A 17,911-nucleotide genomic window follows, 5' to 3' on the forward strand; every position below is an offset into this window, starting at 1 on the left:
GTGCCCACAATGCTTGTGGAACAACATTCCCAAACAACATATCAATATCGGCCAAATTCATAATACAAGCGTCAACTGTTTGAGACAATTCCTTATAATATCCAGCCGGATTTTTACGCGGGTCCGGAAGAATTTTTTTAAGCGCCAATACTTCAGACCTTTCCCAGGGTTCATGGACCCATATACGCTGGAAATGAGCAGGGACAGCAGGCGGACCAACCACCGCGTCCCTCCATACGGGAGGAACTTCACGCATCGGATAATTCTTAACGCCTTTGGTTTTGGTAGGATCACTCTCAGAAAGAGACAAAGACAAAAACTTTGTGCGAAACGCAATGAGTTTTCTCACCGTGTCTGCGACTCGTGGCCCTACAATAAGACCTTTATCAAAGTCGGCTTGTAACTTCAATAGCTCAGAAGGACCTACATCTAACTCCATATCTTCCCAATGTTTGATAAGAGTCTGACACATGGCATTCAAAACATATCTCTGTGTGGGCTCTACCCATTGGTGAAAAGAACTCATAATATCTTCTATACTATAGTCTAGTCCTCTCTCAATCCATTCACGAGCGAGGGAACCCAAGACTACTTTCTCGTCCGTAAGAGGAAGTTGACAACGGGATTGTCGTCTAAAGAAAGCTGGAGACAGATTCAAAGACCCGAGAAGAGGAGAGAAGTAATTGGAGACAGCATCAGCTAATCTCCTGTGCGACGTAGGGGAGTCCCTCGAGAGAACGGAAGGTGATACAGATGCAGAAGGTAATGGAGACTCGAATGTAGCCGGCTGGGGAACAAAAGTGGGAATTGGTAGAGGTGGGGGCTGAATTGTAGGCTGTAAAGACTGAGCAAAAACAGGCAGGGAAGCATTAATGGGCTGAGCCGGTTGCTGAATAATCGGCAGTTGAGCAACCACTGGTTGAGCAATAGGAGGGGGCAACAAAGGTGCAGTAGCATTTTGGGCATAAGGCGGAGGAGAATTCAATAAGCAGGACATTAAGGAATCTTTTTCCAATTCCTTACTCTTATCTGAAGAGGAAACAGGCAACACCGGATAGCATCTATCTATCGCCATGCGATGCTGTCTTTCTGATATTTCATTCGCACCATCTGTTTCATTATTCTTAAACTCTTGAGCGGCCTTTATAATTGACATGTTTTGTGCCTTTTTATCCCTTTTCGCTTGCTTAATTTCCTTTTGTTTGGCTTCTTTACGCCACAGGCGAAAAGAGTCAAACATTGCCGGCCGGGCTTTTCTCTTAAACAAAATCGTTTCCAAATTATCTAATATGGCGGAGTCAAAACTACCATTTGGGGGCCATCTCAAAACTCCACTATTTTTCGTGTATCGGACCCATGTCTCATTAAAGGTAATGGGACCAATACCATGTTTAGAATAAAGCTCATAAGTGGGAGTTCCAACTGGAGGAATAGGACATGAATCCTCCAACTGGGAATCCCTCGTGCAACCTAAACAACAAATTCTTTTAAACTTACTCAATGCAGGCATTGTTACTTCTCTAGACTATTCACAAACAACAAGGGGTATAAATTACTGAAACAGCACAAACGTACTTACCCCTTGGCTTCAGTTATTGCAATGACTGAATCAAAAACCCAAAAACAAAACAAAGCAAAAGATTGTGGGAGCGACCCACCAAATACTTAACTAAGGATCGTCCTACACCAGCGAAGGTCCGTCTATCGTCTCGCTTTACCAAACATCATCAGAAGGGTCCAAGGCAGGGCGACAGTCAGGGCAGCAGTCTGCAGTAGCCGTCGGAAAGGAGTAGCCGCGCTGTCAAAGACCTTCGGTCCACTTGCGACATACAGGGGTCGATCACGTGGTGCGCGTCCTCCAGAATTTTCTTGCGGGGCTCCTCACGACCCTCGGGCTTAACCGCTACCTCTGAAGTCGCCCCACGTTGGGCTCCAGTTGGAGAACCGCAGCCTTAAGGCCCGATGGCGCAGGGTACGCCTAAAATCCCCGGGAATCACCTGCCTTGTCGAATACAGGGATACGGACTCTTCGTCTGGCGTAGAAGATGAATTTTATTAGCTGCAGCTAGTACAGTGGTCTTAGAAGTCATCAGTATAACGAGGTTCAAAAGAGACTGCCACTTAACTCCGTGGCGCACAGGTTTTTATACGTTACAATACAATGCAAAATGCAATCACACAAGAGCAGGAGACGTAAAAAAATGTTACAAACAATGCTTTAAGCCCAAAGTAACTCAAGTTTCCCGGTTGTATTTGTTACTCGACCCCTTGAGTGAATTATCAAATGAATCCACACAATTCAATTTACAAGCAGACAAAACACAGCTGTATGTGTTAGAAGAACAGTCGTGAAACAGGAGAATACATGAGACATGTAGCGAAGGACAGCAGATAAGATAACCTGGAGGAAAGAATGGTGTGAGCCAACAAATAGTCCGGACGGGGATTTAATCAGCTCAGACAGGAATTAGTGTACTCGGCCAGACCCTGACACTCATTAGTAAACATAAGCAAAGAAGCCACCTGACACGTGAATGCAGAAGTGACAAAAACATCGCGTTCGCCGCGCTGCCTGAGTGAGGGCAACACAAGATGGCGGCGATTTACAAAATGGAGGCTGAGCACGAACAAATTCGTAATTTACAGAACCTCAGAGGCAAGAGAGGTGCAGGAAGAGGCAAGAGAGTGGCAGAAACAGGCAAGAGAAGTCCAGAAAAAGCAATAGCAGTGCAGAAAGAACAAATAGAGGTACCGAAACAGACAAGAGGGGTGCAGAAAGAGGCAAGAGAACAGCAGAAAGAAGCCAGAGAGTTGCAGAAACAGGCAAGAGAGGTACAGAAAAAGGGAACAGGGATAAAGAAAGAGGCTAGAGAGGTGCAGAAAGAGGGAAGAAGGGTACAAAAAGAGGCAATAGGGGTGCAGAAAGAAGCAACAGAAGTGCAGAAAGAAGCAAGAGAAGTGCAGAAAGAAGCAACAGAGGTGCAGAAAGAGTCCAGAGGGATGCAGAAACAGGGAAGCGAAGTGCAGGAAGAAGCAACAGAGGTGCAGAAGGAGGCAAGAGAAGTTCAGAAAGAGGCAAGAGAGTTGCAGAAACAGGCAAGAGAGTTGCAGAAAGAGGGTTGCAGAAAGAAGCAAGCAAAGTGCAGAAAAAAGCAAGATAAGTGGAGAAAGAGGAAAGTGAGAGGCAGAAAGAGGAAAGGGAGATGCAGAAAGAGGCAATAGAGGTACAAAACGACACAAGAGAGGTATAGAAAGAAGCAAGAGAAGTGGAGAAAGAGGCATACAAATTGCTGAAAGAAGCAACAGAGGTGTATAAAGAAGCAAGAGACGTGCAGAAAGAGGCAAGTAAGATACAGAAAGAGGCACGAGAGGTGCAGAAAGAGGCAAGGGGGATGCAAAAAAGGGAAGAAGGGTACAGAAAGAAACAAAAGAAGTGCAGAAAGAAGGAATAGAGGTGAAAAAAGAGGGAACAGGAGTGCAGAAAAAGTCACAAGGGGCTCAGAAAGAAGCAAGAGATGTGCAGAAAGAAACAAAATAAGAGCTGAAAAATGGAATTGAGGATCAGAAATAGGCGACAGGGGTGCAGAAAGAGGCAACAAGGAAGTAGAAAGAGGGAAGAGGGGTGTAGACAGAGGCAAGGTGTGTAGAAAGAAGCAAGAGAGAAGTAGAAAGAAACAAAAGAAGTACAGTAAGAAGGAACAGAGGTGCAGAGAGCGTCAAGAAAGGTGCAGAAAGAGGGAAAAGGGGAGCAGAAAGAGGCACAAGGGGTGCAGAAAGAAGCAACAGTGATGCAGAAAGAGGTAAGAGGGGTGCAGAAAGGAGCAAGAGAAGTGCAGAAAGAAGCAACAGAGGTGCAGAAAGAGGGAAGAGGGATGGAAAAAGTAGCAAGAGGGGTGCAGAAAGAAGCAAGAAAGTTACAGAAAGAAACAAAAGTAGTGCAGAAAGAAGGAACAGAGGTACACAAAGAGGTAAGAGGGGAGCAGCAAGAGGGAAGTGGGGTGCAGAAAGAGGCACAAGGGTTGCAGAAAGAAGGGACGGAGGACCAGAAAGAGGCAAGAGAGGTATAGAAAGAAGAAACACAGATGCAAAAAGGGAGAACAGGGGCGGAGAAAGTGGTGAGAGGGGTGCAGAAAGACGGAAGAGGGGTGAATAAAGAGGCATGAGTGGTACGGAAAGAAGCAAGCAAGATACAGAAAAAAGCTAGAGTAGTTCAGAAAGATGCAACAGAGGTGCAGAAAGAGGCAAGAGGGGTGCAAAAAGAGGGAAGAGGAGTACAGAAAGAGGCACAAAGGGGTACAGAACGAAGCAAGAGAGTTGCAGAAAGTTAATAAAAGGAGTGCAGAAAGAAGGAACAGAGGTGTAGAAAGAGGCAAGAAGAGTACAGAAAGAGAAGAGGGGTGCAGAAAGAGCCACAAGGGGTACATAAAGAAGCAAGGGAGGTACAGAAAGACCAAGATAAGTGCAGAAAGAAGCAACAGAGATGCAGAAAAAGAGAAGAGGGGTAGAGAAAGAGGCAAGAGAATTGTAGAAAGAAGCAACAGACATGCAGAAAGATGGAAGAGGGGTGGAAAAAGAGGCAAGAGGGATGTAGAAAGAGGCAAGAGAGGTGCAGAATGAAACAGAGTGGTGGAGAAAGGGGGTGTGGCCTCTGAAGATCTCTTAGCAATCCCACTGTGTTGGACTTAGTGGAGGTAAAAGGAGTGGCAGTTGGCCCCCAAAGACAACCTTGGGGGCCAACTATCCCTCCTATTACCTTCAGTAAGTCCCACACATCGGCATTGCTAATTTCTCATAGCAGGTTACACCCCCTTTACCCACCACTCTGCAAACGCGCTCCCTGGCACCCTCTTGGCAGGGGATTAAAGTCCACTTTACTGCTGGAGGTCCTTAGGAGCCAACTAGCTTACCTGATACCTCCAGTATACCCCAGATAGTGGGATTGCTGATAGTCGGACACAGGTCATGCCCCCTTTGTCCACCACTCTGCAAACGTGCCTCCTGGTATGCTCTCGGTTGAGGGATAAAGTTCCTTTGCCTCCTGAGGGTCCCTGGGGGCCAACTAGCCCACTAGGTACCTCCATTAAGCCTCACACCGCTGGATTGCTGAGAGTGGTCTGAGGCCATTCCCCCTTTTTACACCACTCTGCAAACGTGCCTCTTATGGCACAATGCTGCTCAGGGGTTGAAGTCCACTTGTGTCCTGAGGTACTCAGCATGGCTTCTTTTTCATTTTTAAAAACTTTGGGAGGGGGATGTAAGGGGGTACACTCCTAAAATAACCCCTGCTCACCCACTTGGTAGCTTGACATGAGCAGACAGGCTTATCTCAGAGGGAGTGTGTAAAGCACGTGTGAACACATACAGTAATCAAGTGACAACAATACATATGGACACCACACAAGTTGTATATTAGCAATAAGTATATTTTACATAGATTTAACACAAGACCACAAACAACAAAAATCCACAATTCTGTACTTAAAATGGTAGAATTAGCTTTGTTCTCTTTAGATCTTAAAATGCGACACTTTGAGTCAATATACCCTAAGATGTGTAACGCAATACAACAAAAGTGTTGCAGGGAAGGTGATGCGTCGGTTCCTTACACACAAGAACGGTGAAGCGTCGGTTCCCTACTGCTGCGTAGGGGATGGTGATGCGTTGGTTCTTCTCTGCGAGGGGAGGTGATGCGTCAGTTTCTTACTGCGCTTCCGTGGCAATGTGTCTCGCAACGCCGTGCTTTCGATGCAGATCTGGTGCAAAGAAACGAAGATGGCATCTTCTTGTTTAAAGAACCGGGTTTTAGAACCCAGCGGTGCCAGGGACACGCCCAAAGTCTTCGGGTTCTCCTGTCTTGGCAAACAGAGACACGGAATACTTCCAGGTGGCGTCAGAGATCAAATTTATTAGCTGCAGCTAGTAACAGTAAACCAAGCAATACAACACGGTGTACAACTCAGGAAACTGCTCAATTTTCATAGAGCAAGACATCCCTTTTTATACACCATATTCTCATTATAAATGTACACCCACTGCGCAAAATTCTGACCAATAGGAAACATTTTCTAACTGAGTATCACATTAACAAAAACCCAATTTACAGTAACCCAACCCAAAAGTTAATTATTAGGACTGTCCCAAATTCAATTTCCACAAGCCGGACAAACCCATAATTGAAAGCACTAACCATGTAATGAAAAGTCGTAAGGAAAGAAACAATTCAGATGCTGATTAGGATAAGATATGTGCAAGGAAACTAAAAGTTAACGATAACCTGAACATTGATTGGCAATTTTAGACAAGAATCAAACTTAAGGGAAATTGGTTTTGCGAGGTCAGTTTCAGGTGAAGAGGTCAGTTTCTCTGCAATTTACTCACAAGTCAGAAAAGGGCCTGTTAATGCATACATGAACAATGAGGCCCATGCAACTTTGTTCGTTCGGTTACCTCCACGTCCTACGTGAGGGCAACACAAAAATGGCGTCTTGAACAACTCAAACAAAATGGAGTCTGGTTCGAAATTATGGAACCTCAGACCCTCCTTTTGCCATTACGTAGGCAATAACTAGGCTGTGGGGTTTTAGGTTTAAACCTATAATAACTGATAAAACCCCACTGAAAGAAAAATAGCCCTCACCGGTGAAAACATATAAACACTGAAAAAACACCTGCACAACCACAAACTAAATGCCATTCAAAGAAAGGAAAAAGAAAGTGAAAGAGTCATTTTGTTCTTACTGAAGGGGTCAATAAAATGTAACTTTGGTATACAAGCTAGCAGTAAGAACGACTGGCTAACATTATTCTGCTTGAGTTTTGTTCTTTAGGGATGCCACTAAAATATTGTTTCTTCTTCCTTTTACTTTTTTCAGTTTTATGGCCTTTGGTCTAAAGATGCAGGGTTTAGTTTCATGTTTTGGTCTAGTTTAATTATTGTATAAACTGTAGAGAATCAGGACATATCAAACTCATATTTGATATTTTGGCTGCATTTGATTCCTTCACTTATAGGTAAAATGGCTAGTTTCATAAAAATCTTTCCTAATATGTGTCATCACATTTACCAACAGAGAATGGGTAAAAACCCTTAATACATCAGACCATAGTTTCTAGTGGGTCAGTATTGATAGTAGGTGAATTGCCAACACCTCAGGCTTTAAACATTAAATGCAAGGTATAGTGACAAGTATATATATCACCAAGCATCTGGGATAGTGGTGAAAAAGTGACACCAGACTTTTGGAAAACATGGAACGCAGTGTCACTTGTTATGCTCTGCAAAAAAGGTTCTTTCCAAGTTCAACAAAGATTGGAGTGATATTGTTTGTATTTGCAGTGATCCAGCTATTTATATAAAAAATTTGTGTGATGACCTGTCACAATTGATACCCGAGCTGAAGTGATTCCCTGTAGGAGATCCTTGCCACTTGTTAGATAGTATGCTGAAAGCATCTTTACAATCTTCAGAGTTAATGAGGGATGCTATTGACTTTTTAGTCCATTTCTTATGCCCAGGAACTAAAACGCAAATATTTTTCATTTTGTGCTTTATGTGGCATCAAAGAAAGAGTCATCCCAACTGTGTCCCTTAGCTGACGGTTCTCAGCCCAAGGGGCTATGAATGCTGAGAGGGCCTTTTCACAGACGTTTACATGGGAAGGAAAGCGTGAGCGCACATGACCAAAGACGTACACTGTCTATATACCATGTTCTTTCATTGCAGAAAGCAAGCAATGATAAAAACAAAACGTTCCATAAACACCGGAAAAACACTTTTTCTGTTGTTTTTAGTGGCGTGAAAATGTGTAACCACTGAAAACAACTGTTTTTTAAGATATTGAAAACACTGAAAAAACCCCACCAGAATTTACCAAAAATAGAAACTGAAAACAGGACAGCCTAGCAATAACCTAAACTCACGTCAATCTGAATCCAGGTCTATATCTATTCTCATCAGGTCATCAAGGTGTTGCTGTAACATCATCTTATTATCCTTCACTTCTCTCGGGACGGGTCTTCTCACACAGATCGTAGCACAAAGACTACGAATGGCGGGACCACACTGGATGCATAAGCAACACGAGAAAAGGATTGCTAAAGCCATACCAAGAAACATCAGAATCTTCCATCCCCATTTGGACAGCAGTTCCCAAAACCATTCTATCAACGACCAGTTCCCTTCGCCTACATGTATAGACTTAGCGGACTTATGTAACCTCAAGATGGCTTGGTACACTGTTGGGGCGTTATCTGGTATGAAAAAACACAAACTAGACCCGATCAATTTACATACCCCACCTCTATCTGCAAGTATAATATCTACAACAAAGCGGTTCTGTAATGTCATAAGGCGATCCGCTTGAAGCTCAGCTGTAATATTGCTAAGGGCACCTGCAGTCTCATTTATAGTGGCCTCGACCACTCTCGTAAGCTGACGAATATTTCTACCATTAGCCATAGGACCCCAAAAGGGCAGAAAACCCTTAAAGAAGTCCCCAACTTCTTGTGCGACAGTATCTTTCTCATCGATAACACCTCTACCATATCTTCTCTTATGGTAATTGAAAGCAGCTGTGTATGTAGGGGGAAGCAAAAATGCCACATAACATGTGCCTGAGAAATCAGGAGGAAACCATGTATATGCTCTATCATGACAAACAAAATACGTGCCTTTAGCTGGCACGAACGGTGGAGATTTCTGGGATGTATAGACATAGGTGTGCACACACACACTCTTACCAAGCTGAGATCTCGGATTCTGACCATTACCTTGCAGACAAAAATGACCTCGGTGGGGTATAATCCAAACAGGAGGAGACCTTTTCTGTCTCTCTTTCTCTGTCAGACTAATGCTATATCTCGTTTTGTTCCAACCAACATATGCTCGTACCTCCTCTTTAGGGATATCATTATATGCATCAATATCTCTGACCATATCTACTATTCCCTGTATCAAGGCATTATTATTCGCATTATCTTTGACAGAACGTACAGGAGATGCTTCATTCGCATAGATAAACATTGATTGGAGTGCCCATACTGACCCATTAGGCGAAAAAGGCAAAACCAAATATGGCATTCCCTTATCAGTCGTATGTGGCATAAGACCACACACCCAACAATTCGTGGTATTTACAACTAGCTGATGCTGATGCAAGATCTGTACAAACGAATTGTTCACAAATTGTAATCTTCGTGTCTGTTCATGTTCAGGCAACGTATGAAACTCATGTGGAGAAACAGTAGGAAAAGAAAGAGTAGGTTGGGAGGTAGATGTCATCGGCTGTTGTGTGATATAGAAAATCCAACCCACACAAGCTAAAGTAATATTCAAAAGCATTAGAAAACACAGTATAAAAAAACATTTGTTACGAATCAATGTACACATTTTTGCTCTAAAATCGACTTTCCTATCACTCTTATCAGACTCAAAAGACTCCATCCTCTAACGAGCTGCTCACGGCTATTACCTTCTTCACTTAAGTGTGCGTCAAGATTGTACTAACGACCCTGAACCACAGACCTTGTGTCAATACGTGGCTCACCCCTTAAGGCTGTATGGCGACCCTGCAGCTGAGTCCGGATGGTGACTCGAAAAAGGAAAAAGTAAAACAAAAGTCTCTTGATCTGACAAGGTGTAATTCACTACATAAAAAAAATTCTATTTTATTTGTCCATTTTAGATGTCTTTTTTTGATCTCAGATTGTAGCGCTCTTTGCCAGGCACAGTGTAATCCTTAAAAAGGACTTCCGGATTCGTCGTGTCGAGTCTCAAAGGCAAAGGCACAGCAGCTTGCAGAACATCATCATCCTCGCGTTCTGACTGAGTCCATGTCAAATGCGCATCACTAAAAGGTACAAATCTAGGAATTCTCTCACATTCGGAGTCAGCTATTCCATCCCTCACCCACTTGTCATACGGTAAGGGCAACGGAACTTTTTTCGTATGGGTGGCATGCACCCAATTCTTTTTACCAGCTACTCTAACAGCAGTTCGAGTCGCTAGCAAGACTAAATGCGGTCCAGTCCATCTTGGTTCCAAATTTTTGGCTTGCTGAAAGTTCTTGATTAGAATGTAATTTCCAGGTTGAATCGTATGGCCTGGATCTGCAGTAGCTGTCCCCAAACTGTCATAGACCTGTTGGTGGAGAACACGTAATTTAGCAGTCAAGTCATGTAAGTAATCCACCAACATAGGGTACTCAATTTCGCTGTACTTCTTAGAACGAGGCGCACCCCAAACATTCGCTGGACGACCAAACACTATTTCGTATGGGCTAAGTCCCACACGAGAATTCACGGTCGTCCTTGTTGACAAAAGAGCCAACGGCAAGGCATCCGGCCATGTAAGACCAGTGCTCGCTTGTATCTTAGCTAATTTCAGTTTTAACGTGCCATTATAGCACTCAACCAGACCTGCTGACTGAGGGTGATTCGCAGCATGAAATTTCTGATTTATTCCCAATCCAACACATACTTTCTTCATGACTTGACCCACAAATTCACTCCCATTGTCGCTCCATACAATTCTCGGCAAACCATACCTGGTAAAAGGCTCTTTAAGCAAAACCTTGGCTGTAGACAAGGCAGTATTATCCTTTAGGGGGTAAGCCTCTATCCATCTGGAAAAGGCGCAAACAACCACAAGGACATACTTTAAATCATTGCATCTCTTCATGTGTATGTAATCTAGCTGTATCACTTCAAACGGATAAGTTGGAGGAGCAAAATGACCAGCTGGAGTTGGGGTTCCCTTGCCAGGATTATGCATCAGGCAAATCATACAATGCTTCACCAAATTCTCAGCACATTTAGGAATTCCAGCATTCTGCCATACTGGAGCCAACAACTTGCATATCCCTTTCGAGCTAATGTGAGCCATTCCATGAGCCATAGTAACCACTGGGAGCACATACGCATCAGGTAACAACCATCTCTGGTGCTCCGACAACTCAACCCAACAACCTGTCGAATCCAACATACCCGTACTTTCTCTCCACGTACTCACTTCCTTTTCCGTAGCTTCAGCCTGAATTGACTTCACACTTTCTATTGTGTCTTCACACATTCCACCAGCCATAACCCATCTTGCAGGGCCTGCAACATACATACGGCTCATCATGTCTTTCGCCATTTCCTTCGCAACTTCATCCGCAAACGCATTCCCTCGACCTACATCGTCCACAACTTTCTTATGCGCACTACACTTCACAATTGCGATCTGCTTTGGGAGAGTAAGTGATTCCAAAAGTTCATTCACTAACTGCCCATGCTGAATTTTCGCACCATGAGAAGTAAGGAATCCTCTTTCTCTCCACAAACATCCAAAACTATGGGCAACACCAAACGCATACTGGCTATCAGTATAAACATTCACTCGCTTTCCCTCTGACAACACACACAATCTAGTCAATGCAATCAACTCTGCTGCTTGCGCAGAATTCTGTGCTATGCGTGCTGTTTCAACAACTGTATGTAAAGTTGTGACAGCATATGCTGCAGTCGTCTCACCATTCAGAAGCTTGAAACACGAACCATCTACCCATAAAGTACCAGCAACATTCTCAAGAGGAGTATCTTTTAGGTCCACTCTAGCCTTCGTTTCCTCCTCTGTCCGGAGAACACAATCATGCTGTTCCTGAACATCTGTCTCTACAGAAATCGGCAACAACGTAGCTGGATTCAACACATTACATATTTTAATGTGAACATGGCTAGCCAAAAGCGTCAACTCATATCCTGACAGACGTGCACTAGTAAGGTGCTGAGTCTTGGTCCTGTTCAATAAAGTATCCACTGCATGTGGGACCATCACAATCAACGTATTATCCAATAAAACCAGCAGACTGTCGGATAGAAACAGCCGCTGCCGCTGTAGCTCTCAGACAACTCGGCAACGCTTTAGCTACCGGAACTAATGTCGCTGAAAAATACGCACATGGGCAATGCTTGTCTCCAAACTGTTGAGTCAATACTGACAATGCACAACCTTCTCTCTCGTGAACATACAACGTGAAAGGTTTACTGTAGTGCGGGGTACCCAACACCAGAGCAGAACACAATGCATCACGTAATTCAGATAAACTTTTCTGACAATCATCAGACCAAGGGAGAGGGTACGGAGTATCTTTAAGAGTCAATGCCAGCAAAGGTTTCGCTAGCAAGGAAAAGTTGGGGATCCATTGCCTACAATACGAGGTGATACCTAAAAAGGCACACACTTCTCTCTGTGTGGATGGTACAGTCATTTGCGCAATCGCTTGAATTCGTTCTGGGGTCAACCTTCTTCCCTCTTTCGACAAGAGATGACCTAAGTAGGTTACTTCTTGTCGGCAATACTGTAACTTGGAAGGTGACACTTTATGATGAAGGTCAGACAAATGTCGTAACAAAGAAAGAGTAGCCTCTTTACAAATCTCTTCGTCATCAGCAGTAATCAATAGATCATCAACGTACTGAATAAGAGTAGCACCAGAAGGCAATACAAAATCATCAAGCTGAGTTTTCAACGCCTGACTATAGATGGAGGGATTTTCACAATAACCTTGGGGAGCTCTCTTAAACCAGAAGCTTCGGCCTCCTAAAGAGAAGCCAAAAATATCTCTACTTTCCTCAGCAATTGGAATACTGAAGAAAGCATTCTTCAGGTCGATAACTGAAAACCAGGCTGCTGAAGCAGGATTCAGAGTCAACAAAGCAGTGATATCAGGGACAACAGGAAACTGTGGCACCACAATCTTATTCACTTCTCGAAGATCGATCACAAACCGGTACACAGGTGGCTGAGAAGCATCAGTACGCTTAAGGACAGGCAGAACAGGACTGTTACACACATTACCTCTCGTTTCCTCAATTACACCCTTCTCAACCAAATCATAAATGATCGCCAAAAGAGCTCTCTCGCCATCGCTCGACATTTTATATTGGGGAATACGAGGTAGCCTAGCATTCGACTTAAGGGTAACAACATAGGGTGGAATCTGCAAAAGACCAACATCATTGGGACCTGTAGCCCAAAGTGTATCAGGAAGAGAACGCAATTCCATTGGAAGACAATCTTTAGACAAATACATCGAAGAAATCACTTTCTTACCCAAGGTAAGATGTACTCCCGCAGGAGAGCAATGTAATGTCACATGCAGTCTTTTCAGCAAGTCCAAACCCAACAGATTCTCACCACAACCATTCGTTAGAATAAGGGGAGCTTCCAATTCACAAGGACCAATAGAAAGGGACAAAGGACTAGAAACCGGATTACGAACTGGGGCGCCTGAAAATCCTACGGAAACATTGGTCAAGCCAGACAAAGGTGCGCCGGGAAGTTTAGAGTGCATAATAGAACTCTTCGTCGCACCAGTATCCAAAAGAAAAGGTTCTGCCACACCTGATGTAATCACTTCAACATAAGGTCCACTCTGGTCTACTGGAACTGACACTACTCCCTCTCTTTGCCCATGGCTGTCCTAACTATCATTATAACCAGCACTCTCACTCTCGACATAATAATCATCAACATAGTACTGTGCAGACTGACCACTCGGAACATTATGTCTGTCAAAATAATTCACAGAATTCTGAAGGGAAGAGGAACGCTCATTCTGGGGTAACACACCACATCCCCTACCCCTAGGAGCTTGCTGGAAACCACCACGACCTCTCTGACCAGATACGCCATTCGCACGTTGTAACAAAGCCGGGCAATTATTCTTGAAATGACCTTCCTCTCTGCAATAAGCACACTGATTAGGACCAGGAAAGGATCGCGGAGCATAAGGCTCAGGCTTCTGTAACCATCTCTGAAACTGTGGAGGTTGATGAAACTGAGGCTGATTCTGACGAGGCGGATAAGCTTGCTGCAAAAGAACCTTCGTCTTTAGATCTTTAGTTTTCTTCTCTGCTTTATCCTTCTCATCTTTATCCCTATTCTAATAATATTGTGCAGTAGCCAATATCTGGGCCGACGAAGAAACAGCCCATGAACTCTCAGAGTCCTTTAACTTATTAGAAAGTTTGGGAAGCAAATTAAAGACAAATTTGTCCACGAACAACCTTTGACCACCTTCAGTACTCATGTCCTGACCACTATGATCAATAAACGTTTCCTCAAACCTCGTGAAGAAATCAGACACACTCTCGTCTTTCTTTTGTGTGCATGCTGCTAACTTGTCCAAATTCACTCGTAAAGGAGGCATCATAGTTTTCATTAAATGAATAATCCTACCAGGTAATTCTGCAACTAAGGGCTCAGGTTTGGCACCTCCTACCTGCCGACCATCTGCAGCAACAATATTAGCCCACATATCTCCTAATTCTGCCGCATGATTCTCATGACGAATCTTTGCCCACAAAGGTTGAGGAACTACATTACCCATTAACATGTCTATGTCAGCTAAATTCATAATACACGCTTCAACTGTCTGAGACAACTCCTTATAATAACCGGCAGGATTCTTACGGGGGTCAGGTAAGGTCTGCTTAAGAGCCAAGACCTCTGCTCTTTTCCAAGGGACATGTACCCATACTCACTGAAAATGGGCCGGTACACCCTGAATACCCTGATTAACATTAGCAACATCTTCCTCTCTCCATACAGGGGGAACCTCTCTCATAAGATACTGCTTTACTTTCCTCCTAACAGAGGAATCAGGTTCATACAATGTCTGAGGCGGTAATCTAGACCTAAAAACAAGTATCGTCTCCACGGCATCTGTAACATCAGATTCCACTATCGTCCCTTTAGCAAATTCTGACTGAACATCAAGCACTTCCTGAGGAATCGGACCCAACTCATTATCTTCCCATTCCTGACGAAGAAAAGTACACATTACATCAAAAACATACCTTTGCTTAGGCGGCTCCCACTGAAAGAAAACATCCATAACCGCTGGCAAATCATACCTTGAAGCATTTAAAATCCATCTACGAGCCAACAAATCCAACACTGTCCGTTCCTCAGAACTAGGAAGCTGACTACGACTCTGCTTACGTTCCGAAACAGGGGTCATATTCAGTGACCCAAACAATGGAGACAACAGATTAACAACAGTCTCAGTCATTCGTTTTTGAGCAAAAGGAGAAGAAGCAGACATAAGAACAGGAGAATAAGTATTTTGAGGCAAAAGAGGTGTAGGAACAAGAACAGTAGGAGTCGAAGACGCAGAAGTAGAAGGCAAAGGAGTTTGAGGCAAAGCTGGTAGCAAAGCTGGCGACCCTAGAGTGGGTTGCGCAGTAGGAGGCAAAACCATCTGTGGAGTACCGGGTGCCTGAAAAACAGCAGGAGGTTGAACAACACAGGGTGGAAGAACTGGGGGTAATGGAGGCGCAGTAGCACCCTGCACATAAGGGGTTGGCAATCTCAGTAAATGAGAGATCAAAGGATCTTTTTTAAGATCTTCAATTACTTTCGGAGGAGAAGGCGGCAAGGCCGGATAACATTTATCTATGGCCATGCAACGTTGTCTATCTGAGACTTCACTCGCACGCTCTTCTCCATCTTCCTTAAACTGCCTAGCAGCTTGTAGTACTGACATATTCTTATCTTTCCTATCTATTTTTGCTTGCTTAATTTCTCGCTGTTTGGCTTCCTTACGCCAGAGGCGCGGAAAGAGTCAAACATTGCCGGCCGGGCTTTCTTCTTAAATAGCGCAACTTCCAGATTATCTAAAATATTTAATTCAAAACTACCATGTTGGGGCCATCGTAAAACACCATCTTTTTTTGTATAGCGGACCCATACTTCATTATAAGTAATAGGACTCACTCCGTGTTTTGAATAGAGCTCATAAGTCGGAGTTCCAACCGGAGGTATCGGACACGAATCCTCCAATCGGGAATCCCTGTTGCAACCACAACTAAACCATTTCCTAATTTTGCTAAGACCAGGCATCTTATAGCTCACTAATCTAGCTTCAAACTTCAAGGGGTTATCAACTATCGCTACACTCGTAAATATACGAGCCCCTCGGCTTCGATTATTGCAACAACCGAATCAAACAAAACCAAGAACCAAAACAAAATCGTGGGAGCCACCCACTTATACTTAACCGAAATATCTGTCACGCCACCAGAAGACCGTCTATCGTCTCGCTTTACAAAAGATCAATCAAGGGTGCAAGACAGGGCGACAGTCAGGGCAGCAGTCCTTCGTAGCCGTTGGAAAGCGGGAAGCCTCGCAGAAAAGACCTTTGGTCCACGTCGACATGCAGGGGTCAATTAAGTAGCGGCCTTCCTCCAGAAGTTCCTCACGTGGCTCCTCACGATCATCAGGCTTGGACCGGTACCGCTGAAGTCGCCCCACGTTGGGCGCCAACTGAAGAACCGGGTTTTAGAACCCAGCATCGCCAGGGACAGGCCCGAAGTCTTCGGGTTCTCCTTTCTTGGCAAACAGAGACACGGAATACTTCTAGGTGGCGTCAGAGATCAAATTTATTAGCTGCAGCTAGTAACAGTAAACCAAGCAATACAACACGGTGTACAACTCAGGAAACTGCTCAATTTTCATAGCGCAAGACATCCCTTTTTATACACCATATTCTCATTATAAATGTACACCCACTGCGCAAAATTCTGACCAATAGGACACATTTTCTAACTGAGTATCACATTAACAAAAACCCAATTTACAGTAACCCAACCCAAAAGTTAATTATTAGGACTGTCCCAAATTCAATTTCCACAAGCCGGACAAACCCATAATTGAAAGCACTACCCATGTAAGGAAAAGTCGTAAGGAAAGAAACAATTCAGATGCTGATTAGGATAAGATATGTGCAAGGAAACTAAAAGTTAACGACATCCTGAACATTGATTGGCAATTTTAGACAAGAATCAAACTTAAGGGAAATTGGTTTTGCGGGGTCAGTTTCAGGTGAAGAGGTCAGTTTCTCTGCAATTTACTTACAAGTCAGAAAAGGGCCTGTTAATGCATACATGAACAATGAGGCCCATGCAACTTTGTTCGTTCGGTTACCTCCACGGCCTACGTGAGGGCAATACAAAAATGGCGTCTTGAACAACTCAAACAAAATGGAGTCTGGTTCGAAATCACGGAACCTCATGTTACGGCACGATGCGGACCACGGCAGGCCCTGCGACACGCTACCCAGTGATGCGGTGGCGTCTGCTGCGACATTGATCCTCTTCTCCGGTGATGCGCGGTGCTTCAACAATGATGCGAGCTGCGACAGGCCCTGCAACACGCTTCCCGGCGATACAGTGGCGTCTGCTGCGATGTCGACCCTCTTCTCCGGCGATGCGAGGTGCTTCGTGGACCCTACGATGACTCAACGGTTCTTCTGGGCCACGACAGACCCTGCAACATGCTTCCTGGTGATGAGGCGGCGTCTGCTGCAACGTGAGTCATGCTTCCAGCTCCTTGTAACACACAGTTCCCGAGAAAGCCCAACACAGCTGCAGGCACTTCCAAAGAACTCTTGGGGAGCTAGGCGGTGAAGTCTGTTGTCCCTGAGACTGCAGCAGGAGGCAAGCTCTTTCCTCAAGCCCTTGGAGATCCTTACAAGTTGATCAAAGTACATACAAAGTTGCTCTCTCCTTTCTTTGGCAGTCAGGAAATGTCTGCAGGCCAATCCCCCAAGCAGCACTTCAACTTAGGGATAATCTCTCCTCAGTCTCTCTGGTTCCTCTCCTCAGCAAAGGGTTCTTCTTGTTTCCCAAAAGTGATCTAATTCTCTGGGGCCTGGGTCCCCTAATTAACATACAGTTTCTTTGTTCTCTGATGGCAGAGAGGCCTTTGCCTAGTCCAAACCAGTTCTGGTCAGTCCTGGAGGACTCTGTTGACATGACACCTTCTTTCCTTTCACAGTCCAGGGCAGAGACATCAGACACACCACATGAGGTAGAGCAGCATTGTGGAGGGAAGGAACAGCCCTATTAAGGTCCCAGGTGCAATTCC

This window comes from Lissotriton helveticus, chromosome 4_1 (genome assembly GCF_964261635.1).
Source record: "Lissotriton helveticus chromosome 4_1, aLisHel1.1, whole genome shotgun sequence".
In the NCBI taxonomy this organism is placed as follows: domain Eukaryota; kingdom Metazoa; phylum Chordata; class Amphibia; order Caudata; family Salamandridae; genus Lissotriton; species Lissotriton helveticus.